This window comes from Tachyglossus aculeatus, chromosome 3 (genome assembly GCF_015852505.1).
Source record: "Tachyglossus aculeatus isolate mTacAcu1 chromosome 3, mTacAcu1.pri, whole genome shotgun sequence".
NCBI classification, from domain to species: Eukaryota; Metazoa; Chordata; class Mammalia; order Monotremata; family Tachyglossidae; genus Tachyglossus; species Tachyglossus aculeatus.
Window position 1 is genome coordinate 99,422,159 of NC_052068.1, and position 26,562 is coordinate 99,448,720.

Sequence of the window (26,562 nt, forward strand, 5' to 3'; positions counted from 1 at the left end):
TGCTCCTCCTTCTTTTTTCACTAGGCTCCTTCTTTCCCTTCACCCTCTCCCCAACTTGGCTGGAGACTGCGTCAGACTCCGGGAGAGGTGCTGCTGTGCAGAGAAGCAGGGTAGCCTAGTGGAGAGAGCATGGGCCTGGGAGTCAGAAGGACCTGGGTTCTAATCCTGGTTTCTTCACTTCTCTGTTGCCTCAGCTACCTCATCTGTAAAATGGGGATTAAGACTGTGGGCCCCACGTGGGAGAGGGACTGTGTCCAACCTGATTAGCTTGTATCCAACCCAGGGCTTAGAACAGTGCATGGCATATAGTAAGCACTTAATACCATAAAAAATAAGCAGGTGGGTGCCCACTGGCCAGGCCACCCCAGAAATGCTGAGAGGCGGCATGAATCGCTACCAACCTGCCTCTTTCCTGGGAAGAGGAGGCTCTCTCAGCATGGAAGAGAGCCAAAGGATGATAAATATTTGGAGATTTAGAAAGGAAATTTAAATGAGATCAATAACATCAAAATGGATTCAATTTCTGAGAGCCAGAAATTCAATAAGATTTGTGGGTAAAGAATGGGTCTGTCAGAAAAACCAGTCCACTTACGGCTCCCTGAGTATGCCTCCGTTATAAAGGGGCCCGCTGCCTGTTCTGGGAGGCCAGGGGTCAGCCGCCTCCCGATAGGGGTCAAGGTGAATGAGGCCTTCCCAGGCCAAGCTTTTAAAATAAGCTCGGTGCACGGGGAGACCGAGAGAGTCATGGGTCTGGGAAATTGGGAGACCACTGACAGAACGGTGGGCTTGTTTTCGAAACAACTCTTCTTAGGCAAAGCCAACTTTGCCTTCTAAAAAACCACTGGTCTCTGGGACTCTGCAGCACCCTGTGGGTGATCTTCCTGATCATCACAGTCACCGCGGGTATTGCTCGAGTGCCCGCTGACTGTGGAGAGCCATCCTAAGGACTGTGGAGCCGAGGTCTCTTACTGTGTGCAAAGGACCGTACTAAGTGCTTGGGAGAGTACAATACAGCAACAAATTAAGCACTCATTTATTAAGTGAAGCAGCATGGCCTAGTGGATAGAGCATGGGCCTGGGAATCAGAAGGTCAAGGGTTCTAATTTCAGCGCTGCCACTTGTCTGCTGTGTGACCTAGGGCAAGTCACTTCACTTCTCTGGGCCTCAGCTACTTCATCTGTAAAATGGGGATTGAGACTGTAAGACCCACGTGGGAAAGGGACTGTGTCCAACCCGATTTGCTTGTACCCACCCAAGCGCTTAGTACAGTGCCTGACACACAGTAAGCACTAAAAAAATATAATTATTAGTATCATTTATTAAGTGCTTACTATACCCCCAGCAAAACACTAACTGCTAAGGTGAATAAAAGACAAACAGTCGAGACATGGTCCCAGCCTCACCTCGTTTTCACAATTTTGAAGAGGAGGATTCTGTTGTCTGCCTATCCTGCTCCCCGTGAGGGTTTCCCCAGGGGGCCAGGGCAAACTTTAGGCTGCTGGGAATATCAGATCCCTAGGCATCCAGGAGCAGGCGCGCTCTAGCCCTGCCACGGGGCATCAGAGTCACGAGGCCCATGAGATATCATGCTCCAGCCCAGTGCACCACTTTCAGATGGTCAATGGGATGGGCTAATTCTGGGGCCATCCTCTCATCTCAACCCTCTGGCCGCTTCCTGGGGGCATGGCTCTTCTGGGGCATTGGCACCCAGCCAGAGCAAGTCAGAGGTAGCTACTGACACTCCTCTGATCCACACACTGCCATCTGCAAAAGAGCAAAGGCAGAAACAGCTGAGCCGGTGCCAGGGCAGGAGGGTGGGGTTAAGGTGGGCAATGGGGAGGAGAACTGGGGGGTCAGTGAGATTTTGTGATGTGAGGGCAGACTGGTGTTTCTTCTGCTGCTCCCTCCTCCAGACTCCAACCCCCACAGAGCTGCAGTCTGGTCCATTCAGAGAAGCTTCCCTTTCCTTTTCCCTACTTTCCCCCTTCTGAGTTCTAGACTGTGAGCCCACTGTTGGGTAGAGACCATCTCTATATGTTGCCAACTTGTACTTCCCAAGCGCTTAGTACAGTGCTCTGCACACAGTAAGCACTCAATAAATACAATTGATTGATAAACCCCGAGTAATGTGATGGCAGGGGAAGGGCCTTGAGGGTCTGGGTCAAGGATCTGGGGGAGTGAGAGAGCTGCAGGTTAGTGACATTTAGGAGATGCTGATACCCTTGGGTTAGGGGATATAGAAACACAGCAGCTAGCCACAAGACCAGACCTCCAGCCCTCCTTGTCCTTTGGTCATTAGCCCTTCGGTCACTACACCTCTTTCACATAATAATAATAATAATAACAATAATAATAATGGCATTGGTTAAGTGCTTACTATGTGTGAAGCACTGTTCTAAGCACTGGGGGGGATACAAGGTGATCAGGTTGTCCCATGTGGGGCTCACAGTCTTAATCCCCATTTTACAGATGAGGTACCTGAGGCCCAGAGAAGTGAAGTGACTTGTCCAAAGTCACACAGCTGACAAGTGGCAGATTAGAACCCATGACCTCTGACTCCAAAGCCCGGGCTCTTTCCACTGAGCCACGCTACCTGTGTCCTTCTGAGGGCTTTGAAAGCAAACTACCATCAGTCCCACTTCCCATCTCTTTCCTTGTGATGGATGTGGATTCCAAGTTTAAAAGTCACTGATCCAGGTATATCAGGTTCCTTGAGCTTTCAGTGGTGGCATAACTGGACCCTGAAGGATTCTGGGAATCTCTCTGGATGAGCTTTACTTTGGTGGGGCCCTCCTCTAGGGCTGTCTGAGACCCTAAATGGCACTGGCTTAAGAAAATGGATCTGTTTCCTTAAGCGACTGGGCCTCAGAATTCTTCCACAGGAACCAGAATGAGCTAGTGAAAAAAGCACGGGCCTGGGAGACAGAGGACCTGGGTTTTAATCCCAGCTCTGCCACTTGTCTGCTGTGTGATCCTGGATGAATCGCTTAACTTTTCTGTGCCTCAATTTCCTCATCTGTAAAATGGGGATTAAGACTGTGAGCCCCATGTGGCACAGGGACTGTGTCCAACCTGAATATCTTGTATCTACCCGTGTTTAGAACAGCACTTGGCACATAGTAAGTGCTTAAGAAATGCCATAATTATTACCCCTGTCCCAAGTACACAGGATGGAGATTGGGGCTACCACATTAGAGAAGCAACGTGGCTCAGTGGAAAGAGCATGGGCTTTGGAGTCAGAGGTCATGGGTTCACATCCTGACTCTGCCACTTGTCAGCTGTGTGACTTTGGGCAAGTCACTTCACTTCTCTGGGCCTCAGTTACCTCATCTGTAAAATGGGGATTAAGACTGTGAGCCCCCCGTGGGACAACCTGATTACCGTGTATCTCCCCCACAGTGCTTGGCACATAGTAAGCGCTTAACAAATACCAAAATTATTATTATTATTATTATTATTATTATTATTATTATTATTATTATCCCTGAGCTCCTGGATGCCAAACCCATTTCCCTTTCCTGGTGACAATGAACCCATTCCAGTTCCCCCGCATGAGGCAACCAGCTGCTTCTGCCCTCGCTCTCCCAGGCTAGCGTGGACTTTAATCTGGGTTTTGACATGAAAACCCCTCCTGATTGATAACCTAGGGTTCCAGATAGTTCTCGGGAGGTTTTCAGCTCAATTAGCTCTGGAGACAGGAGGCAGGGAGAGAGGCGTGGCTGGGGGTTGGGGCAGGAGAAAGAGGAGGAGGTATTGGAAGAACCATTAATCTGGGAGCAGCGGAAACAGCATGACCCTAGACCCAGAAATGGGGTTGCCCTTTCCCCGTCCCTAACTGAATTCAGCACACCATGGTCCAGAGCCAAAGCTGCTGCTGGCTTCCGGCCAGCAGGAATCTCTGTGGTCAGAAGAAGGCTGGCTGAAAAGAGGTTGAGGAGCAGTGGTGACTAATGGAAAGTGCACAGGCCTGGCAGTCGGAGGACCTGGATTCTAATCCTGCTCTGCCACTTGCCTGCTGTGTGACGTTAGACGAATCACCTACCTTCTCTGTGTCTCAGTTTCCTCTTTTGTAAAATGGGGATCCAATACCTGTTCTCCCTCTTCCTTAGGCTGTGAACCCCATGTGGGACAGGGACTGTCCCATCTGCTTATATTGTATACAGCCCAGTGCTTAGTACTGTGCTTGACAAATTGTAGGAGCTTAACAAATACCATGATTATTATTTGGGTTTCAGCAGTGCCAGATCAACTCCACATCCAGGAAAATGGGCTCAAATAAGCTCCCTGAGGGCAGGTGTCATGTCTCCCAAGGACTCAATACAGTGCATTCAGTAAGGGCTCAACAAATAAAACTGATTCACTGATTGAATCAGTGAATCCCCTCCCCTCCTCAAAAATCTCCAGTGGCTACCAATCAATCTGCGCATCAGGCAGAAACTCCTCACCCTCGGCTTCAAGGCTGTCCATCACCTCGCCCCCTCCTACCTCACCTCCCTTCTCTCCTTCTACAGCCCAGTCCGCACCCTCCGTTCCTCCACCGCTCACCTCCTCACTGTACCTCGCTCTCGCCTGTCCCGCCATCGACCCCCGGCCCACGTCATCCCCCGGGCCTGGAATGCCCTCCCTCTGCCCATCCGCCAAGCTAGCTCTCTTCCTCCCTTCAAGGCCCTGCTGAGAGCTCACCTCCTCCAGGAGGCCTTCCCAGACTGAGCCCCTTCCTTCCTCTCCCCCTCGTCCCCCTCTCCATCCCCCCATCTTACCTCCTTCCCTTCCCCACAGCACCTGTATATATGTATATATGTTTGTACATATTTTTTTACTCTATTTATTTATTTATTTATTTTATTTGTACATATCTATTCTATTTATTTTATTTTGTTAGTATGTTTGGTTTTGTTCTCTGTCTCCCCCTTTTAGACTGTGAGCCCACTGTTGGGTAGGGACTGTCTCTATATGTTGCCAATTTGTACTTCCCAAGCGCTTAGTACAGTGCTCTGCATATAGTAAGCGCTCAATAAATACGATTGATGATGATGATGATGATGATTGAAATTGGGGCAGATTCCGGAAATGAAGACTTGGAAGGTCCCTCCCCCAGTTTCCTGGCAAAATAAAAAATAATAATAATAATGGTATTTGTTAAGCGCTTACTGTGTGCCAGGCTCTGTACTAAGTGCTGGGGTGGATACAAGTAAATCAGGTTGGACACAGTCCCTGATCCCAAGTGGGGCTCACAGTCTCAATACCCATTTTACAGATGAGATAGCTGAGGCCCAGAGAAGTGAAGTGACTTGCCCAAGGTCACACAGCAGACAAGTGGCAGAGCCGGGATCTGAACCCATGATTTTCTGACTCCCAGGCCCATGTTCTATCCACCTCGCCATTCTGCTCCTCTGATACAGTTAGATACAGGTAGATATGAGGTTACCACCTGGGACCCAATCATCCTAAGGCTCACAATCTATCTTATCCTCATTTCACAGATGAGGAAACTGAGGTCCCAAACATCTGGAGAAGAACAGAGGCGGAGCTGGGACTAGAGCCCATCTCTCCCTAAACCAGTCCCGTGCTCTTCCCCCAGACTCTGCTGCCTCTCAGACGCCCCCATTCCCAGCCTTTAAATTATTTTTATTGCTCATCTCTACAATCCGTCAAACTTCACCGCTCTAATTTACCACCTTAATGTTACTTTAATAGACCCTAGGCATGTCAATGTGGTTCTCTCGCCAGGCTCTCGCTTGCCCCTGGGTGCCGTGAAGAAGGGCCGAAATGCCTTTCATTATTACAATTCACACTGAGTGTGTCAGGCAATAAAGTTATTAGCACGCCAGGCCTTTTCTGGGACGAAAGTAAATGTTTTTTCTCAAACCTGTGATAATGACCTCAACAGGAGCAGCTTGTTAACAAGCCCCAGAACCCCGATGGTTTTTGCAGCTTCTGCAGACGCTCATGCTCTGGAAGGGGATTTGCCTGGGCCTCTGGGCCTTGCTCCTGATTAACTACACAATTAATAAGAAGAAGAAGAATAAGAAGAATAAGAATTGTGGTATTTGTTAAGCGCTTACTATGTTCCAGGCACTGTACTAAGCTCTGGAGTGGATACAAGTTTGGACACAGTGCCTGTTTCACATGGGGCTCACAGTCTTCATCCCCATTTTATAGATGAGGTAACTGAGGCTCAGAGGAAGTGAAGTGACTTGTCCAAGGCGACACAGCAGACAAGTGGTGGAGCCGGGATTAGAACCCAGGTCCTCTGACTCCCGGGTCTGTGTTCTATCCACTAGGCCACGCACTGCTTCCCAGTGGCCAACCTCGAGGTCAGTCTTTGGTGCCCTCCCTGGTCTGCGCTGCCATACCCCAAAGCGGGGTCCAGCTGCCCCCAGATCAGAAGGGGGCCCTTCCATCTCCATCATTTCTGCTCCTGCTTCTTCTTCCTCCTCCCCAACCCCATTTCCCCCTCTTCTCTGGGACCAAGTGCCTCTCCTCTGCCCTGTCGATTCCCAAAATGTGGGAGACATTTCACCTGCAGGTCAAGGGCCCAGGCTGCTCAGTCCACAAAGTTGAGGTCCCACCCTCTGGCGAGGGACGGGGGGGGGGGGAGGACTCCAGCCTGAGCTACTTTCACCAGCAAAGAGGGTTCTGAGACCACTGGGGATGGCCCCATCCTAGCCTAAGGCAGGGATTGACCACTGACCATCAATTTGGCTTTGACCATTGATTCAACCCAGCCAGAATGGATGAGAAGAAGGGCAACCTTCCCTGCCCAGCCTGCCCTGTGCCCTGCCTATCCTGGTCACCATCCTGGTCCAGAGGAGGACACTGACCCCCGCTGCTGCCCCCTGCAAAGGATGGTCAAAAAATAGGCTCAGTGCTCCTTTTAATCAGTGTTGTGGATTGTGGTAAGTTGTGGAACTTGATCGGTTCTTTCAATCAGACCCATCAATGGTTTTTATTGAGCACTTACTTTGTGCAGAGCATGGTATCAGCACTTAGAACAGTGCTCGGCATATAGTAAGCGCTTAACAAATACCATCATGATTAAGCATTTGGGAGAGTGCAATAGGGTAAGTAGACACCATCCTACCCCCAAAGAGCTTTCCAATATAGCCAGGGAGACAGATGTTAAAAGAAATTACAGGTAAGGGAAGCAACACGGTATAAGGAGATGTGCACAAGTGCTATGGGGGTGGGGTAGCATTTGGAGACCTAGGTGCTTGAGGGGTGGGACTCAGTGCATGGACACAGAGCAGGGAGGGAAAATAGGTGATGAGGGCTTAGTCAAGGAAGGCTTCCTAGAGGAAGGTGATGTTAGTAGGACTTAGAAGATGGGGAGGGTGGTGGTCTGTCAGATAAGAAGAGGGCCAGTAAATGAGGTGGAGAAGAAGTGATCAGAGGAGGAGGGTCACTACACAGGCACAGCTGTCTGGGGAGCTGAAAGGGGGATGGGGGAACATAAAAGCCAGGAGGGACGAGAAATGGTTTAAAATTGAAATAAAGCACAGTCTTAGACAATGGCAGCAGCTCCTCGTGGGTCGGGAACATGCCCTGTGCTTCTGAGCTACTTCATAAGTGTTCATTTCAGTGCATTCAATAAATGCCATCACTACTGCTACCACTGCTACTCGATCACAGCTGAAAGCTGGAAGACTACCATGGTATACCAGCATAACCTAGTGGAAAAAACACAAACCTGGGAATCAGAGGGCGTGGGTTCTAATCCTGGCTCTGCCCCTTGCCTGCTGTGAAACCTTGGGCAAGTCACTTAACTTCTCTGGGTCTCAGCTACCTCACCTGTAAAATTGGAATTCAATACCTTCTCTCCTTCCTACCTAGGTTGTGAGCCCCACATGGGACAGGACCATATGTGGCGTGATTATTTTGTATTCACCCCAGTGCTTAGTACAAAAAAGAGAGACACTGACTTGGTGCGTTGCAAATCAAAAAAGAAGCAACTTTTTGAGCGGAAGCTGCAAAAAGATTGTGAGATGGAGGGGAGAAAATGAAAACCGGATTAGGTCTTGGAAGCAACCCACCTAGAAAAGCACGGAGGGACAAAATTTGTATGTATACGAGGTGGGTAGAACCATAGTCTTGCATCAGCTGTGTTCCACATTTCACCCATCTTCAAATACAAAGGACTAACTCTAACTTAGGAAGCAGCGTGACCTTACTGGTTCTTAAGCGTCTTGACCGTCTCTCCCAGAGTCCCTGCCACAATCTAAGCATCTCTGACAAACATTAGTTATGCTGGGAATGAGAACTTGAGGAGTGGCCATCTGAATTGAATGCTTGCCCGATGAATTAATGTCCTCCCGGCCTGACTGCTTCATTAAGCAGCTGGGATAGCCGGTAATTGAGTTCGCTGTTGTTTTAGAAATGAGAGGAACCAAGAATTATTAAACTCCAGCTCTGCGTAGAGCACTGCTAAGACAATAAGCAAGCTCCTCCTTCTCCTGGGTTTTCTCCAGTGATTACAGATTCAGGATGTGCTTTGAGTGGAAGATCACATTTTCCATAGAGAAGTCAGCAGCCTGGCCTAGTGGAAAGAGTATGGGCCTGGGAGTTAGAGGATCTGGGTTCTAATCCCGGCTCTGCCATTTGTCAGCTGTGTGACCTTGGGCAAGTTACTTCACTTTTCTGCACCTCTGTTACCTCATCTGTAAAATGGGGATGAAGATTGTGAGCCCCATGTGGGACAGGGACTGTGTCTAACAATTATCTCGTGTCTGCCCTAGTGCTTAGTTGAGTAAGTGCTTAACAAATACCATTTAAAAAACAAACAAACTATCCTTTGTCTAGCTATATCATGCACTGAGAGACACACTCATTCAGGCACCCATAGACACGGACCTCTAGAGATGCAAACACATACACGCACCCTAACATGTACACATATTCATATGCACATTCTAATACATACTACACCTGCTAACACACACAGACACATGAAATGGCAAAGCAAAACTCATACTTGCACAGCAAACACCAACACCTCTTATGTGTGTGTATATATACATATATATATATATATATATATATATATATATATACATTCTTTCTTAATGTGCACATCCCTACGAATACAACCAGACACATATACAGGTACACAATTCACACTCAACATGCTCACTCACACTCAAAAACACACACTTGCATAGACACCTACATCTACACCCAACACACACAGAGAAGCAGTGTGATCTAGTGGAAAGAGCATGGGGCTGGGAATTGGAGGATCTGAATTTTAATCCCAGTGGCATCACTTTTTTTAATGGTATTTGTTAAGCGCTTACTATGTTCCCAGGCACTGTACTAAGTGTTGGGGTAGATACAAATTAATCAGGTTAGACAAAGTCCATGTTCCACGTGAGGCTGACAGTCTTAATCCCCATTTTATAGATGAGGTAACTGATGCACAGAGAAGTTGATAAGCAGGGTGGCTTAGTGGATAGAGCACAGGCCTAGGAGTCGGAAGGACCTTGGTTCTAATCTTGGCTCCACCACTTGTCTGCATTATGATCTTGGGCAAGTCACTTTACTACTCTGTGCCTCAGTTACCTCATCTGTAAAATGGGGTTAAGACTCGTGAGCCCGATGTGGGACATGCACCGCGTCCAACCTGATTTTATCATATCTACCCCAATGCTTAGTACAGTGCTTGACAAGGAGTAAGCACTTAACAAGTACCATGAAATACACACAACCAGCAGAGTATTCTGATGTCTGAGCCGCAGTTCTGAGCCCAAGTTCTTCCTTCCTCTCTCTGCCTTGGTTTTATGGCCCTATCAGAGACTGCCTCCCCTGACTGCCCGGTCTGGAAAGACCATCCAGCGGACAATAGGGCTCCCACCTCTGGAAATGTCTCTAATTCCATCTCCCTCCCCCTTTCCCAGACTCTGTAGGGTGGTGGAGAACCTGGCTTTCTGAGGAGGGAAAGGTGGGTAGTGGGGTCTCTGGGATCAGGCTAATCAGGTCCACAGGCCAACACACCATTTGTGTGAACTGAGCCAGGGTAGCAGAGAGGGAGGGAAAATTAATGATGATGATAATTGTGATATTCGTTAAGTGCTTACTATGTGCCAGGCACTATATTAAGCACTGGGGAAGAATAAAAGCAAATTGGGTCAGACACAGCCCCTGTCCCACGTCGGTCTAATGGTCTTAATCCCCATTTTACAGAGGAGGTAACTGAGGCACAGAGAAGTACAGTGACTTGCCCAGTGTCACAGAGCAGCAAGTGGCAGAGCCAGGATTAGAACCTACGGCCTTCTGACTCCTAGGCCTGTGCTCCCTTCACTAGGTGACACTGCCTCTCAGTGAGCTTCTCAGTGACAGCCCAGCACGACTCATTTAGCCCGAGCTGCCACGCTGGCTGGGCTGCAGTTACGGGGGGCTTTGCAGCATCTCCGGTGGCGAGCTCACTGCCTCCTCCTCTCCACTCTTGCTGCATCTCACTGCCTCTCTCTCCCTTCCTGGAGAAGCGGGGGCTGAGCAGCACCTCGACTGGGATGGGAGACGTGGGAAACGGCTGATGGTAAATTAGCCAGACCCAATTTGGAAGTAAGAGACAAACACAGCCCTCTGTGCCTCCCTGGGAGCACAAGGAAAACCAATATCTCTGGCCCGGGGAATGCTGAGCATTCTGTTCTCTTCTCTCAGGGTTGCACTTAAAATGCACGGAGCACCACTGCCCTTCGGCCTCAGTGAGGACGTCCTATCACTTCATCTGTGGCCACACAGGGTCGGTGAGGCCCCGCTCCAGAGGCCACCAACCCCTTCCTGGCCCACTCCACCCCCTCTTCCCCACTGCACCCCCCTCCGTCCCACCCCACTCCAAGCGCTTAGTACAGCGCTCTGCACCCAGTAAGTGTTCAATAAATGCAATTGAATGAACTGAATGAACGAATGAATTTCTGTTTTCCACCACAGCGAAAGGAGCTATAGCTCCCTCTACCAATGTCCTTTGGAAAGTGCTTTTTGCTCTTTATTTTCTAGATTCTGAGGGTTCATTCATTCATTCAACCGTATTTACTGAGCACTTAATGTGTGCAGAGCACTGTACTAAGCGCTTGGGAAGTACAAGTTGGCAACATATAGAGACGGTCCCTACCCAACAGTGGGCTCACAGAAGTTTGGGTGAGGAGAGGGTCCCCCATGACCCCCGGGCCTGTGAGACAGCATGCACCAATGAAGGGTGAGGAAGGGGCTTGGGGGTCGGGGGGAGAAGAGGAAGTCAGCACGGTCTATGCATACACCAAGAGCACTGAGGTTCTACGGCTCAGCTGCTGTACCCTCTGGCCCTGCTGTCAATCAATCAATCAATCAATCAATCAATGGTATTTATCGAGTGCTGTGTACAGTGCACTGTACTAAGTACTTGGGAGAGGACAATACAACAGAGTTGGCAGACACGTTTCCTGCCCACACGAGCTTACAGTCTGGAGGCTGGGCTTGGCCTGTTTCCTTTCTTGTTCTGCTGTAGCATTTCCAGGGAATCCTGCCTCCGCCCACAGTTGGCACGATAATAATAATAACAGTAATAATAATGATAGGGGCATTTGCTAAGCGCTTACTATGTTTCAAGCACTGTACTAAGCACAGATAAAAGATTATCAGGTAGGACACAGACCCTGTAACACATGAGACTCACAGTCTGAGGAGGAGGGAGAACACCTATCTGATTCTCATTTTACAGAGGAGGAAACAAGCACAGAGAAGGGAAGTGACTTGACTAAGGCCACCCAGCAGGCAGTTGGCAGAGCTGGGATATGAACCCAGGGCCTCTGACTCCCAGGCCTGTGCTCTTAGGGCTTAGTTTGATTAGTGCTTGAACTATTTCATCAGGCACCCGAGAGAAAGTCCAGTGGCCCAGGAGGGAAGTCCATAGTCGACGGTTGTCAGGCTTACCCCTGGCCCTGGCTCTTCTTTTTGCCTTGGGTCATGTGACGGCATGTAACTCCAAGCCCATGCCCAACCTTACCCTGGCACCTCCACCACGGATCCTCAGTAGAGACCTATAGCGGTCACTGGGGTCAAGGCTGTGTCTGGACTCTGAGCCACTGGGAGCCTGAAATTCTGCTCCTCCTGCCACAGCACCCTATGGATCTTTGTTTTCATTTCGTGTGTTTGTCCAAGTCTTTCTGTTGTCTTCCTGTACTGCTGTAGCTCTCCTTATGGGTCTGTCCCTAGCCCCCATCCAGGCCTGATAATTCTTAGATTGTGAACCCCTGAGGGCCAGGGACCATGTCTAAACCGTGTATTCTTTCTCAGCACTTAGCACACAGTAAATGCTTAATAAATACCATTATTCCTCCTCCTCCTATTACTGCTACTAACCCCCTCTACTGTCACTACTACTACTACTTCTACTAGAAGCAGGTGAGGAAAAATTGGGAGGGCAGCTGAGCCAAGCAGGAGGGAAGGTTGAAGGAGCAGGAAAGTCCTGCTACAATTAGATTTCTCTCTTTTACTTCTCTTTAACGTCACAATTGTGAAACCACAAACGATTAGGGGGATACCCTCAGATGGCAGGGCCCTTTAAATGGATTTCTCCTAAGATGGGTGAAATTTTCGGGGAGCAGAAAGGATAAGGGAACTGGAGAACTTGTCAGCATGCCCAGGGCCCTCTAGAACTGGCAAGGATCCTGAAGTAATACAGTCCATCCTTGGTGGGAGGGAGGCGGAAGGGGCCCTGGATCTTTTCAGAGCCACATTCAGAGAGAGGAGGACTTTGGGTGAGTGAATGTGGATCCAGTTGCCAGTCAGTGGAAATGTCACAGGCATGGAGAAGAGTCTTATCTGGGATTATTCAATGCCTTCACTTCAGCTGTGCAATTCAATCTTCTGAGGATTTGCCTTGAAATGGGAAATCTGATTTGCAGCCCAACCCCAGGCCTCGACCCGCTTTGAGTCAGCACTTTCAGAAAACCGGTGACATCGGGGAAGGGACTAAGTTTTGTTCTGAAGTGGGGTTACGGTTAGGGTTAAGGCTGGCAGTTAAAGTGAAGGTTAGCTTGAATTTCAGGATGCGGTTGAAGGTTAGGAGTCATGTTTGGGAGAGGGTAAAGAAGAGAGACAGGGAGAGTGTTTTAGATTAGGATGAAGGATAGCATTACGGCCAAGGTTAGAACCAGGTCAGACCTTAAAGGAGGCTAGGGTTAGCAATAGGGAGAGAGGTGGCGTTAAATAACTCATCTGATAATCTTTTCACATTCAGCGATTGATAGTTTTGACTTTGGGATTTATATGTGGTCATATTATATGTGGTTATATTATTCTCATGTACATTCAATCACCCACTTAGATTACTCTGCTTATAAATAGTAGCAGTAATAGTATTTAAGTGCTTCCTCTGTGCAAAGCACGATGTTGAGCGCAAGGAAAGGATATGCGGGAGGGAGTCAGCCAGTCTTTCAGAGAGAGCTCATGATCTAAATATTCTTATGTCTGTTACCTACATCAGACTCCTCTCAGGAATGCACCTGGAGAGTTTCCAGAACTCTACCAGTCCCGACTATGGGAGGGAGAGTCAAGCAGAGGCATACCCATTCCATTCCTAGCTTGGGCAGTGGCTAGCAAGTGGAAAGGTATCTGCTACAAGTCAAAACTCACCTGTGCCAGGCAGAAGCGGTATGGGAGAGAGACTTAAGTTTACTGCACGGAAGGAGACAAGGGTAAACCACTTCTGTATTTTTACCAAGAAAACTCTATAGATACACTACCAGCATGATTGCAGGTGGAGGTGAGGCGTTCTGGGGAACAAGTGTCTATGACGTCACTATGGGTCGGACACGACTCAACAGCATAAGACAAAAACAACTTCCATCAGAGGGTAGGCTCCTTGCGGGCAGGGGACATGTCACTTCTTGGTTTTGTGTTTCCCAAGTGCTTAGTACAGAGCATTGCATACAATAGGCTCTCATTAAAGCCGGTTACTGCCAATACTAAGCAGTTTGGCCTAGTGGAAAGAGCATGAGTTTGGGAGCTAGAGGACCTGGTTTCTAATCCTGGCTCTGTGCCTTTGTTTCCTCAATTGCCAAATGGAGATTCAATACCTGCTTTCCCTCGTACTTAGACTTTGAGCCCCATTTGGGACTGTCTGACTTGAGTAATTTGTTTCCACCCCAGGGCTTAGACAGTACTTGATGCATAGTAAGTGCTTAACAGATACCATAAAACAAAATACTACCACTTATTGATCGTGCATGCCAACTTTAGAAAATGGAAATCTGACACTGCCAGTGTCTTATTTTATCATCAAAAGGAAACCCAGCATCCTCAGACTGTGTGGGGCTGTCCTTCCTGCCCTCAGACGAAGCTCAGTTTACATGGAGAAAAGTCCTCTGTGTGAACAATAGCGCTCTCCACCCGCAAAGCAAGACCAGCCCAACCTTTGCTGAGTTGTCATATTTGCCACGTGCTGGTCTCATTTACCGTTTTCCATCTGGCCTCCTAGTATTGATAGCGGCTTTGGTGCTGTGTACTAGGCACGGTTCACTAAGAAGAGGAAGAACTGTGGTATTTGTGTTGCTTACTATGTGCCAAGCAGTAACTAAGCACTGGGGTCGATACAGGTTAATCAGTCAGATACGGTCCCTGTCCCACCTGGAGCTCACAGCCTAAAGGAGAAGGAAAACAGCTATTTAATTCCCATTCTACACATGAGGAAATTGAGGACAGAGATGTTGTGACTTGCCCAAGGTCACACAGCAGGCAAGTAGTGGAGCTGGGATTAGAACTCAGGTCCTCTAATTCCAGACCTACACTCTTCCCACTAGGCCATGTTGCTTCTGTACTGTGCTCGAGGCTTGGGAAGTGCAATATAACTAAGTGGCATGGCTCTGCTCATACAGAATAAAAAACCTCACAAAGCTCCAAAAAACCTACCCCATTCCTGAATGCTGAATCTGTCTTCTACTGTGGTCTCCCAAGAGTCTTATGTAGCTTCTCATTGCTAGAGATTGTCCTTCCCTGTGACGGTAAAACTCTTTTTTCTGTTCTCTCTGCCTGCACTAAATCTCCAGCTGGTTATTCCCTCAAGAAAAAGGCCCTTTATTTTCTACTCTCTCCTTTGTATGTAATAGTAGGGAGGCAGCATGGTCTGGAGGAAAGGGCAATGGGGGTTCCAGTCCCAGCTGTGCTGCTGCTCTATCTTCAGCAAGTCACTTAACCTCTCTGGGCCTCTGTTTCCTCATCTGAAAAATGGGAATGAGCGCTGACCATCCTATCTCTTTGGTCATTCTTTGATAACCTCACTGTGCCTCGATCTTGCCTGTCTTGCCGCCGACCCCTGGACCACGTCCTGCCTCTGGCCTGGAACGCCCTCCCTCCTCAAATCCTACAGATGATTACTCTCCCCTGCTTCAAATCCTTATTGATGGCACATCTCCTCCGAGAGGCCTTCCCAGACTAAGCCCCACTTTTCCTCATCTCCCACTCCCTTCTGCGTCACCCTGACTTGTTCCCTTTGCTCTTCCCCCCGACCCAGCCCCACGGCACTTATGTATATATCTGTAATCTTACGTATTCGTATTGATGTCTGTCTTCCCCCCCTACCCCCCGCCCCATCTAGACTGTGAGCTCGTTGTGGGCAGGGAGTATCACTGTTTATTTTTGCACTGTACTTTCCCAAGTGCTTTCCCAAATGCTTAGTACAGTGTACTACACACAATAAGTGCTTAATAAATACGAATGAATGAATGAGGCTTTGCTATTAGCCCAGTGGAAAAAGCAGTGCGCAGGGAGTCAGGAGATCAATGATTTCGTCGGTTCTTCTGGAAGCGGACCAATGTGGGGGAAGACCATACCTGCACTTTCAGTGTGCTGCATCCTTGCCCGCCTACTTGCCTGTGGTACTCTGTGTCCCAGCGGGCAGGGGCAAGAGAGGGTGAGTGACACCAGGTATGACCCAAGTACTACAACCAACTCCTTTGAGAATGTTCTTGGTCCCAAAATCTCCAGCCTGAGACACGTCATGTGACGGGAGACTCTAAGGCCAGGAGGATGTTAATTCACTGGGCAAGCGTTCAATTCAGTGGCCACTCCTCGAGTTCGCAGCATAACTAATATTTGTTCGGAGATTCTAAGATACAGCAAGGAATCTGGGAGAAACCGGGGAGGGCACTAATGAGCTTCACCTCAAGAGTAGAAGAGAATGTGTGGAGTTGGTGACAGATGCGTTCACATCAAAAAACATATCTCTGCAAACCAGCAGGAGGTTCTACTGATGACCCAGGTAAAAGCCTGGGTCAATGGGCTGGCATGCATCGTGTCAGGGATCCACCCAGCGAAACCTCCAGGGGTGTGGTTCTCATAGTTTGGATGATCTGGTAATGGGAGTTGTGTGCTTGAGACTTTATAACTCCTGAACCACAAGTGTCCAGGAAAAGAACTAGTATTGGGTGTGAATACTGCAGGCACAGTCAACACACTCTTAGTAGAAAAAAATAGGTGCAGGTCTACAGCAGGAACAATGAAAGTCTTGAGGTTTGTAAAAGCCACTTAGACCATTATGTGTGATAATAATGGAAATGGAGTAGACGATTAACTGTAACCTATACTAGTTCTTAACCCTCCCGCTTTCCATCCCCTGCACTTTCAGTGGGTCTTTACCTCCTTTCCCTTCCGGCTTTCTAAGGTTGCTTCACCCTGGGCTCTAATTTGCGGCTGTCTTCAAGTCCAGTTCTCACCTATGAATCAATGTCTTATCGTGGCAGGAGAGTCTGCATACACCAACGAAGCTTAGAGCTATGCCACTGAGAGATTTTCTCTCGTCAGGGTTACCCATAATGGAAAGGCCTAAGCCGAAGCATCAGATAAAGTTGATTCCCCTGAGCTGAGCAGCAGCAGCATGGGAAAGAGTCAAAGGTGGATGATAATAATAATGATGGTATTTCTTAAGCACCTCCTATGTGCCAAGCACTGTTCTAAGCACTGGGGGAGATATAAGGTAATCAGGTTGTCCCACGTGGAGCTCACAGTCTTCATCCCCATTTTACAGTTGAGGTAACTGAGGTACAGAGAAGTTGTGACTTGCTCAAAGTCAAAGAAGCTGACAAGTGGCAGAGGCAGGATTAGAACCCAAGACCTCTGACTACCAAGCCTGTTCTCTTTCCACTAAGCCACGCTGCTTCTCATCAGGAGATAAAAATCTTGATCACAGATGATGACAGAGAATACAGTTTTTACTGCGTGGAAGAAGGCAATGATAAACCACTTCCGTACCTTTCCAAGGAAACTCAATGGAAAATCCATAAAACCTCTCTGAATCGGAAACAACTGGATGGCACTTGATGATGATGACGATTAAGTCCAGTTAACCTTCTAGCCAAGGGGTCAGGAGTTTCTGCTTGAGGAGGAAAGGGATGGGCAACCATTGGAGGTTTTGAGGAGTGGGAGACGTGCACGGAATGATCATGTTTAGAAAAATGATCCCGTTTACTGGAGGCAGGGAGGGCTGCAAAGAGCAGTAGTAATGATAATAATGGTATTTGTTAAGCGCCTACTATGTGCCAAGTACTGTTCTAAGCACTGACATAGATACAAGGTAATCAGGTTGAACACAGTCCCTGGCCCACATGGCGCTCACAGTCTTAATCCCCATTTTACAAATAAGGTAATTGAGGCACAGAGAAGTGAAGTGACTTGCCCAAGGTCACACAGCTGACACGTGGAGGAGCCAGGATTAGAACCCATGACCTTCTGACTTTCAGGCCTGTACTCTATACACTACACCAAGCTGCAGTAACCAAGCACTACAGGACTGCAACCCGGACCAGTGCTTTGGCCATTTGATTGAAATGGAAGGGGAGGATTCTGAAATTGTTCTGGAGGAAGAACTGACAGAATTTGGTGATGGGCTGAATACAGGGGTGGAAAGCATGGGAGTTGGAAAGTCCCTGAACAGATGATATCACACAACCTGCTCGGTTGTTTCTGAAAATGTTTATATAGACTTCACCATTTTGAGAGACCCACAGGCAAGTGTCCTGGGTACACTAGCCTCCTGGAGAACGGCTTCAGAATCCTACAAACATCCTGGGCATCAAAAATTAGTGGTTGCATCTCTGGGGGTCTGGGGGAGGGGACAAGCCCATGGTGTAGTGGATAGAGCATAGGCCTGGGAGTCAGAAGGCCATGGGTTTTAATCCCAGTTTGCCACTTGTCTGTTATGTGACCTTGAGCAAGTCACTTCACTTCTCTGGGCCTCAGTTACCTTATCAGTAAAATGGGGATTGAGACTGTGAGCTCCACCTGGGACAGGGACTGTGTCCTACCCAAATTGCTTGTATTCACCTCGGCACTTGGTACAGTGTAAGCGTTTAACAAATGCCACAATAATAATAATAATAGCAATTATTATTATTATTAAAGCAATAGATTGGGAACCAGGAAACTGAGTTCCATCCCCTCTCACATGGGCTATCTTCAAGACCCCAATAAAGGGAGTCAAACCATCAGTGGTACTTATTGAGCACTTACTGTATGCAGAGCAGTATACTCTGCTTGAGAGAGTACAGTACAACAGAGTTGGTAGACACGTTCCCTGTCCACAGTGAGCTTACAGTCTAAAGCAGACATTAATACAGATAAATAATGTGTATGTCATCGCTTTGCACCTAAGTGCTGTGGGGCTGAAGGTGAGGAAATGTCCAAAGTTCACCAAAGGGAAGAAAGGCTTGATCTCAGTGACCATCAGAATCCGTCATCAACCGAAATCTTGGCTGACTGGACGGCTAGGGTCCAGTAGCGGGCGGACACCTGATCCTGGCCCTGGGGTGTGGAGCAGGCTTGCAGGGAGCTAAACCTTACCCTTAACACACTCCTTGGATCCTGCCAACAAAGAGAAGCAGTGTGGCTTAGTGGAAAGAGCACGGGCTTGGGAGTCGGAGTCGTGGGTTCTAATCCCGGCTCTGCCACATACCAGCTGTGTGACTTTGGGCAAGTTACTTCACTTCTCTGTGCCTCAGTTACTTCATCTGTAAAATGGGGATTAAGACTGTGAGCCCCACGAGGGACAACCTGATAACCTTGTACATATCTCAGCGCTTAGTACAGTGCTTGGCATATAATAAGCGCTCAGCAAATACCATCATTATTATTATTATTCAGCGCTTAGAACAGTGCTTTGCACATAGTAAGCACTTAACAAATGCCATTATTATTATTATTATTATTATTATTATTATTATTATTATTATTATCATTAAAGATGAGTCTTGGGGCTCCCTCTGCAGGACACCATAAGGATCTGCGGGCTATTTTAGGTCACGCGTTTGGGGAAGAGGACTGTGTGTATTCCACAACAGCTCGATTTCTGTCAGCTGGGCGGATGAGATTATCTCATCTCCTCCTTCCACAGCTGGATTCCCTCTGTGCCAGCAGAGGCCAGTGGCAGCCAATAGAATGGGAGGATGAACCCAGCCCAATGAGGGGGGTAAGTAACATTCATAAACATGCCTTTACACTTGAATACTACCTCCCATTAGTAAATTATTTTTGTGTCTGTCTCTCCCAGGAGAGTCAAAGATCCTTCAGGGAAGGAATCATGTCTACTAATTCTAGTGAACCCTTCCAAGAGCCAAGTTTTTTTGTTTGTTTGTTTTTAGTGGTATGTCTTACTATGTGCTAGGCACTGTAGATACGAGATAATCAGGTTGGATACAGTCCCAAAGGGGGCTCACAATCTTAATCCCCATTTTACAAATGAGCCCACAGAAGCTAAGTGACTTGCCCAAGGTCGCACAGCAGGTACTTAGCAGTACAGCGCTCTGCACACAGTAGGCGTACCATAAATATGATCGATTGACTGATTGATTTGGAGGTTTTCGGCACTTAATCTGGTCATTGTCATTCACTGACCAGGAGGGAAAGGAGTCATTATAGGGGAAAAGCTACAAGGAACAGCTCAATGTGGGAGCCACCTCTGCTTCCAGCTCAAATCAAACCACAGAAGGGAGTGCTAAATGCTTGGTACAGTGCTTTGCACTCAGCAAGCATTCAATGAGTACAACTGCATGAGAGAAGTGAGTTAGGCAAAAAAAGGACCTCCTACTTGCCATTGGGATCAAACCTTGAAACAGGTGACAATTGGAGAATGTAGAATCACTGCCCCAGGAACCCTCTGAATGCAGAGCAGAACATACATTTGTCCTAGCTGGTTTGAGTGTTCATCAGCCTGGAGGCAGGAGATTGGCTTAGATGATCCTCAGGGTGCCTCCCAGCTCTAGCTTCTCCATGCCCTGTAGCAGGAGGCTGAAGAGCCCTTTTGGCCCCCTTGACTAATGTATCATCTCCTTCTCATCAAAAAAGAAACTCTAACTGAGCCTCCACAGATGAAGTCTATTTGGGAACCTTTAGCCTTCTTGAGGATGAGGGTCCCCATTACCCAGATCTCCTGCCCTTCGGTCGCTGCTGCCCCTCCTCCCACTTGGGGAGGAAATGGGCCACATAATTGTTGCCCAGGATGAATTAGGCCTCCTTCAGGTTGGGGAAGGTCTGTGGCCACCAGGAACCTGTGATGAAATGCCACAGCACGCTGAGCTTCCTCAGGCAGGAAATAGAGTTGGGGAAGTTTTCTGCTGCTGTAGAAATCCTACCCTTCGGGCCTTACCTTTCCACCACACGGGACTAGGATGGAGCCAAGGTACGGGCTGTCTGCCCCATCCTCCAATCTCTGCCCATCCAGTCACTTAGGCTGTGAGCCTCACGTTTGACAGGGACTGTGTCTAGCCTAATTATCTTGCATCAACTCCAGGGCTTAGCGCAGTGTTCAGTGAAGTAACAAAAATCACAAGGAGTCCAAGATAGGCTAGCAAAGGGCCACTTTTGTCCCCACAACCTCCAATCCTCCCAAGCAGAGAGTCAGTGCCAGCCGGCTCTAGGGGACGACTCAGAGTGGAAGTTCAGAGTGCCCAGCTTCCTGCCCCTTGCCAGACAGGAAGGCCTGGCAGGCACCTCAGTCTGGGAGGAGAGCACATAATAATGAGATGGGGTGCTCCGGTCCCCACTCTTTTTTCGTTGTTTTTTTTTAACGGTTCTAAAGATTAAGCATTTTTTAATGCTTTTTGTTAAGCATTTACTATGTGCCAAGCACTGTACTAATCACTGGGGTAGGTACAAGCTAATCAGGTTGGACACAGTCCCTGTCCCACATGGGGCTCACAGTCTTAATCCCCATTTTACAGATGAGATGACTGAGGCACAGAGCAGTTAAGTGACTTGCCCAAGGTCACACAGCACACAAGTGGTGGAGCTGGAATTAGAAGCTGGGTCCTTTTGACACCCAGGCCTGTAATCTAGCCACTAGGCTATGCTGCTTCTCACAGATGAGGTAACTGAGAGCTTGCATGTCTTCTTGTTGCTGGGATTTGGATTTACCATTTGGAGAGAGGTGTGTTTCACCAAGACTGTGAAAGTTTCTCTTCATCGTTCCCCTAGCTGTGCTGCTTACTTTGCCTCCTTGGTCTGACATACAAGCCCAGAAAGTGGGGTTGACTGCCAAAGCTACCCTCCCTGAGTGTATGTTTCTGACTGCAAATCAATCAATCAATCAATCGTATTTATTGAGTGCTTACTTTGGTGCGGAATTCTGTACTAAGGACTTGGGAGAGTGCAATATAACTGAGTAGACAGATGCAGTCCTTGCCCATAAAGAGCTATCGTCTAGAGGGGGAGACAGATGTTAATATAAATAAATAAATTACGGATATGTAGGTAAGTACCTGGAGGCTGAGGGTGGGGCGACTGAAGGGCACAAATCCAGGTGCAAGGGTGGCACAGGAGGAAGAGGGAGGGAAATGAGGGTTTAGTCAGGGAAGGCCTCTTGGAGGAGATGGATTTTAATAGCTAGAATAGATAGAATGGATTTTTGAAGGTGGGAAGAGAGATGGTCTGTCGGAAATGAACAGGGAGGGAGTCCCAGGCCACAGGCAGGATGAGCGAGGGGTCGGTGGCGAGAAAGATGAGATCAAGATACAGTGAGTAGGTTGGCCTTAGAGGAGCTAAGTGTGTGGGCTTGGTTGGAGTATGAAATCAGGGAGGTAAGGTAATAATAATAATAATAATAATAATAATAATAATAATAATAATAATGGCATTTATTAAGTGCTTACTATGTGCAAAGCACTGTTCTAAGCGCTGTGGAGGTTACAAGGTGATGAGGGGCAGGGGGGCTTAATCAACAAGTGGGCTCAATCAGTGCTTAACAAAGACCACACATTATTACTATAATAATTATTATGGTAAATAATTATCATTATTACTGGCTGGCTGGCCCCAGAGACCTAGCAGCCACCTCAGGAAAACAAAGATAAGACTGTGAGCTCCTCCTCTAAGGCGCTCATGATTTAGAGGAGGAGCTCACAGTCTTCTCTTTGTGGGTGGGGAATGGGTCTATTACTCTATTGTATTGTTCTCTTCTGAGCACCTAATACAGTGCTCAGCACACAGTAAGGACTCGATGAATACCATCGATTGAGTGCGCAGAGCTTCACCACAGAACTGTGGCTCAATAAGGTAACGCAGATTGGTTTAGGTGGAAGCCAAAGCTTCATTAATTGCTGGGGATAATAATGGAGCCGGGCTCCCCTCTTCAGAGTTCAACTAAGGGCTGCTGGGCAGGGGGAGACGACTTGGGATGGTTCTTGGCAGGAAGTGGCCGAAATTCCTCTGCTCAAAACCAAGCAAGGGTTTCTAGACTGTAAGCTCATTCTAGGCTGTAAACTCGTTATTGGCGGGGAACAGGTCTGCTAATTCTGTTGTATTCTACTCTTCCAAGTGTTTAGTACAGTGCTTTGAACATAGTAAGTGCTCAATAAATACAACTGATTGATTGATTAGGGGCCCTCCTTGGGTGGGAACCTTCTGCCTGGTTCGGAGGATAGCAAAGGCAGACTTTTTCATCACTTTCTCCTCTATTTTTTCTTGGGCTGGGAAGGGTTACCCGGTGCTGTCCAGCAGATGTGAAAAATGAAACCTAACCTGGCAAGCAGGCCATGGAGCAGAAGAAAAATGACTGATCATTATATCACTTTCCAGCCAGGTTTTCTCTCCCCTCCTGCCTTCCCATGATTTAAGTGTCTTACCCTAATGCTTTGTTTTTTTCTGAGGCCTGATTTAGCAACAGATCCCCTCTAGTTTCTCGGGTTCCTCCCAGCCAGCCCCTCACCCAAATGCTCTTTCCCAGGACTGTCCAGATGAAATGCTACTTTACTTTGGCCTGGACACCAGGCAAAGGGGGACCCCCTTCCACCCCAGAACCCCCCATCCTTATCTAATTCTGGCAAGGTTAAATCCAGACCTTGTGATATTTTTTTTGTGGTATTCGTGAAACACTTATTATGTGCCAAACACTGAACTAAGCAGTGAGGTAGATACAAGCTAGTCAGGTTGGACACACAGTCCATGTGTCACAGGGGGTTAACAGTCTTAATCCCCATTTTACAGATGAGGTAATTGAGGCATAGAGAAGCTAAATAATAATAATATTGAGGGTCTCTGTTAATAATAATAATAATTATGGCATTTATTAAGCGCTTACTATGTACAAAGCACTGTTCTAAGCCCTGGGGAGGTTACAAGGTGACCAGGTTGTCCCACAGAGGGCTCACAGTCTTAATCCCCATTTTACAGATGAGGTAACTGAGGCCCAGAGAAGTTAAGTGACTTGCCCAAAGTCACACAGCTGACAGTTGGCAGAGCCGGGATTTGAACCCACGACCTCTGACTCCAAAGCCCGGGCTCTTTCCAGTGAGCCATGCTGCTTCTCTGTTACGTGCTTACTATGTGCCGAGCACTGCTAAGTGACTTGCCCAAGGTCACAGAGAATATGAGTGGAGTCAGGATTAGAACCCACATCCTTCTGACTTCCAGGCCTGCCAAGGGGAACTAGGTTAGAGGTTAGCCTAGGAGATTTTATTAGGAACAAGAATATGAGTGACATTAGGAGTGAAAAGAAGCGTGGCCTAGTGGGTGGAGCAAGGGCCTGAGAGTAAGAGGGCCTGGTTTCTAATCCTGGCTCCGCCAATTGTCTGCTGTGACACTGGGCAAGTCATTTCACTTCTCTGTGCCTCAATTACCTCATCTGTATAATGGGGATTCATTCATTCATTCATTCAATCATTTATTGAGCGCTTACTGGGTGCAGACCACTGTACTAAACGCTTGGGAAGTACAAGTTGGCAACATATAGAGGTGGTTCCTACCCAACAACAGGCTCACAGTCTAGAAGGGGGAGACAGATAACAAAACAAAACATGCAGACAGGTGCCAAGTCATTAGAATAAATAGAAGTAAGGCTAGATGCATGTCATTAACAAAATAAATAGAATAGTAAACATGTACAAGTAAAATAAATAGAGTAATAAATCCATATAAACATATATACAGGTGCTGTGGAGAGGGGAAGGAGGTAAGGGCGGGGGAGGGGGAATGGAAAAAGGGGGCTCAGTCTGGGAAGGCCCATATGGGACATGGACTGTGTTCAACCTGATAATACTGCAGCTACTCCAGTGCTTAGTATGGAGCCTGGCACATAGTAAGTGCCTAATGAACACCATTAAAAAAAACAGAAAAAAATCCAAAGTATAGTTTAGCCAGTAGTCATGTTGCTATGATGTCCCATGTAGGACAGGAACTGTCCCCAACCTGATTATCTTGTATCTTCTCCAGGCTTTAGTACAGTGCCTAGCACAGAGTAAGAACTTAAATGTCACAATTATTATTATTAATAATCCAAATGCTTCTACTCCATCCTAATGCTCTTTGTCCCCTAAATCCTCTTTGACAGTGTTGACCACCCCTATCTCCTGGAAAGCAATTTTCTCTTGACTTCACTTTCCCTCCTGGTTCTCTTTCTACCTCTCTGGCTGTTCCCTTTAAATCAGTCAACCAATTAATCATATTTATTGAGCACATCCCCTCTCAGGGTCACACCTGGAAAGTTTCCAGTACTCTATCAGTCTCGGCAACAGTAGGGAAAGCCAAGCAGAGGCATACCCATTCCATTCCCAGCTTGGGCAGTGGCTAGCGAGTGGAAGGCAATCCGCTACAAGTCAAAACTCACCCGTGCTGGGCAGCAGTGGCACGGGAGAGAGTCAAGGGTGGAGACTCGAGCTTACTGCGCGGACGGTGCAATAAAACTTCCATATTTTTACCAAGAAAACTGTATGGATCCACTACCATAACGACTGCAGATGGAGAGTGGGGTGTTCTGGGAGAGAAGCATCCGTGGGGTCGCCATGGGTCAGAAATGACTCTATGGCATAAGACAAGATTGAGCACTTACTGTGTGCAGAGCACTGTACTAACTGCGTGGGAGAGTACAATTCAACAGACTTGGTAAACATGTTCCCTGCCCACAGTGAGCTTAATCTAGAGGAGTCTTTTGTGCAGGTTCCTCCTCTACCTCCCACCCTCTAACTGTCCCTCATGGTTCAGTTCTGGGTTCCTTTCTATTCTCCATCTACACTCATTCTCTTGGAGAATTCATTCACTCACATAGTTTCAACTACCATCTCTAAACAGATGATTCCCAAATCCACCTCTCCAGCTCTGACCTCTCTCCTCTCTGCAGTTTCATACCTCCTCTGACCTTAAAGACATCTCTAGATGTCCCCCGACACCTCAAACATGGCTTGTCTAAAACGGAATTTCTCATTTTCCCAACCAAATCCTGTTCTACTCCTATCTTTCCCATCACTGTAGACAACACCACTATCATCTCTGTCTCATAAGCCTTTAACCTTGGCATTATCCTCGACTTATCTCTCTCATTCAACCCTCCTATTCAATCTGTCACCAAATCCTGTCATTTCTACCTTCACAACATTGCAAAAATCTGCCCTTTCCTATTCATCTCAACTGCTACTTGCCTTTACCCTAACCTGCCTTGATTATTGAATGACTCCTCATTGACCTACCTCCTTGCCACCTATCTCTCTCCACTCCACTCCTTAATTCCCTCAGTTGCCCAGATTTTTTTTATGAAAAAACTTTCAATTCACACCTCCCCACTTCCCCAAAACCCCCAATGGTTGCTCATGCTCCTCTGCATCAAGCAGAAACTCCTTACCATTGGCTTTAAAGAAATCAATCAATCAGTGGTATTTATTGAGCGCTTACTGTGTGCAGAGCACTGTACTGAGAGTACAATACAGCAGAGTTGGTAGATAGGTTCCCTGTCCACAATGACCTTAGTCTAGAGGACTCTAAAGCACTCAATCAGCTCTCCCCCTCCTTCCTTATCTCACAGATTTACTCCTAAAACACAGACCACATGCTTCACTTCTCTAACAACTCCAACCTACTCACTGAACCTCAATCTCCTCCATCTCACCACAGACCCCTTGCCCACATCCTCCCTCTGGCTTGGAACTCCTTCCCCTTCATAAATGAGAGACCACCACTCTCCCCACCTTCAAAGCCAATCCTAAAATGTTCCATGAGAGAGCGGTGCATTTTTTGCTATGGCTCATTATACAGGCGAAATCCTTCAAGATGATGTATCGGCCCTCCATCACAAATGTCTTTGGGGCAATCTGATTCCCATATTGAATTACCAGG

The 26,562-nt window shown here is 47.6% G+C and overlaps 1 protein-coding gene and 2 non-coding genes across 3 annotated transcripts in view; 2 read left to right on the forward strand and 1 right to left on the reverse strand.

Annotated features, from left to right (window-relative positions):
• DNAI1 (dynein axonemal intermediate chain 1) overlaps positions 1 to 26,562 on the reverse strand; it is a 195,462-nt gene that overhangs the window by 89,236 nt on the left and 79,664 nt on the right. The window lies entirely within an intron of this gene.
• LOC119926111 lies at positions 13,464 to 13,601 on the forward strand. The gene has a single exon (XR_005450019.1). It is a non-coding gene; the product is annotated as a small nucleolar RNA SNORA7 (small nucleolar RNA).
• LOC119926413 lies at positions 24,916 to 25,053 on the forward strand. The gene has a single exon (XR_005450290.1). It is a non-coding gene; the product is annotated as a small nucleolar RNA SNORA7 (small nucleolar RNA).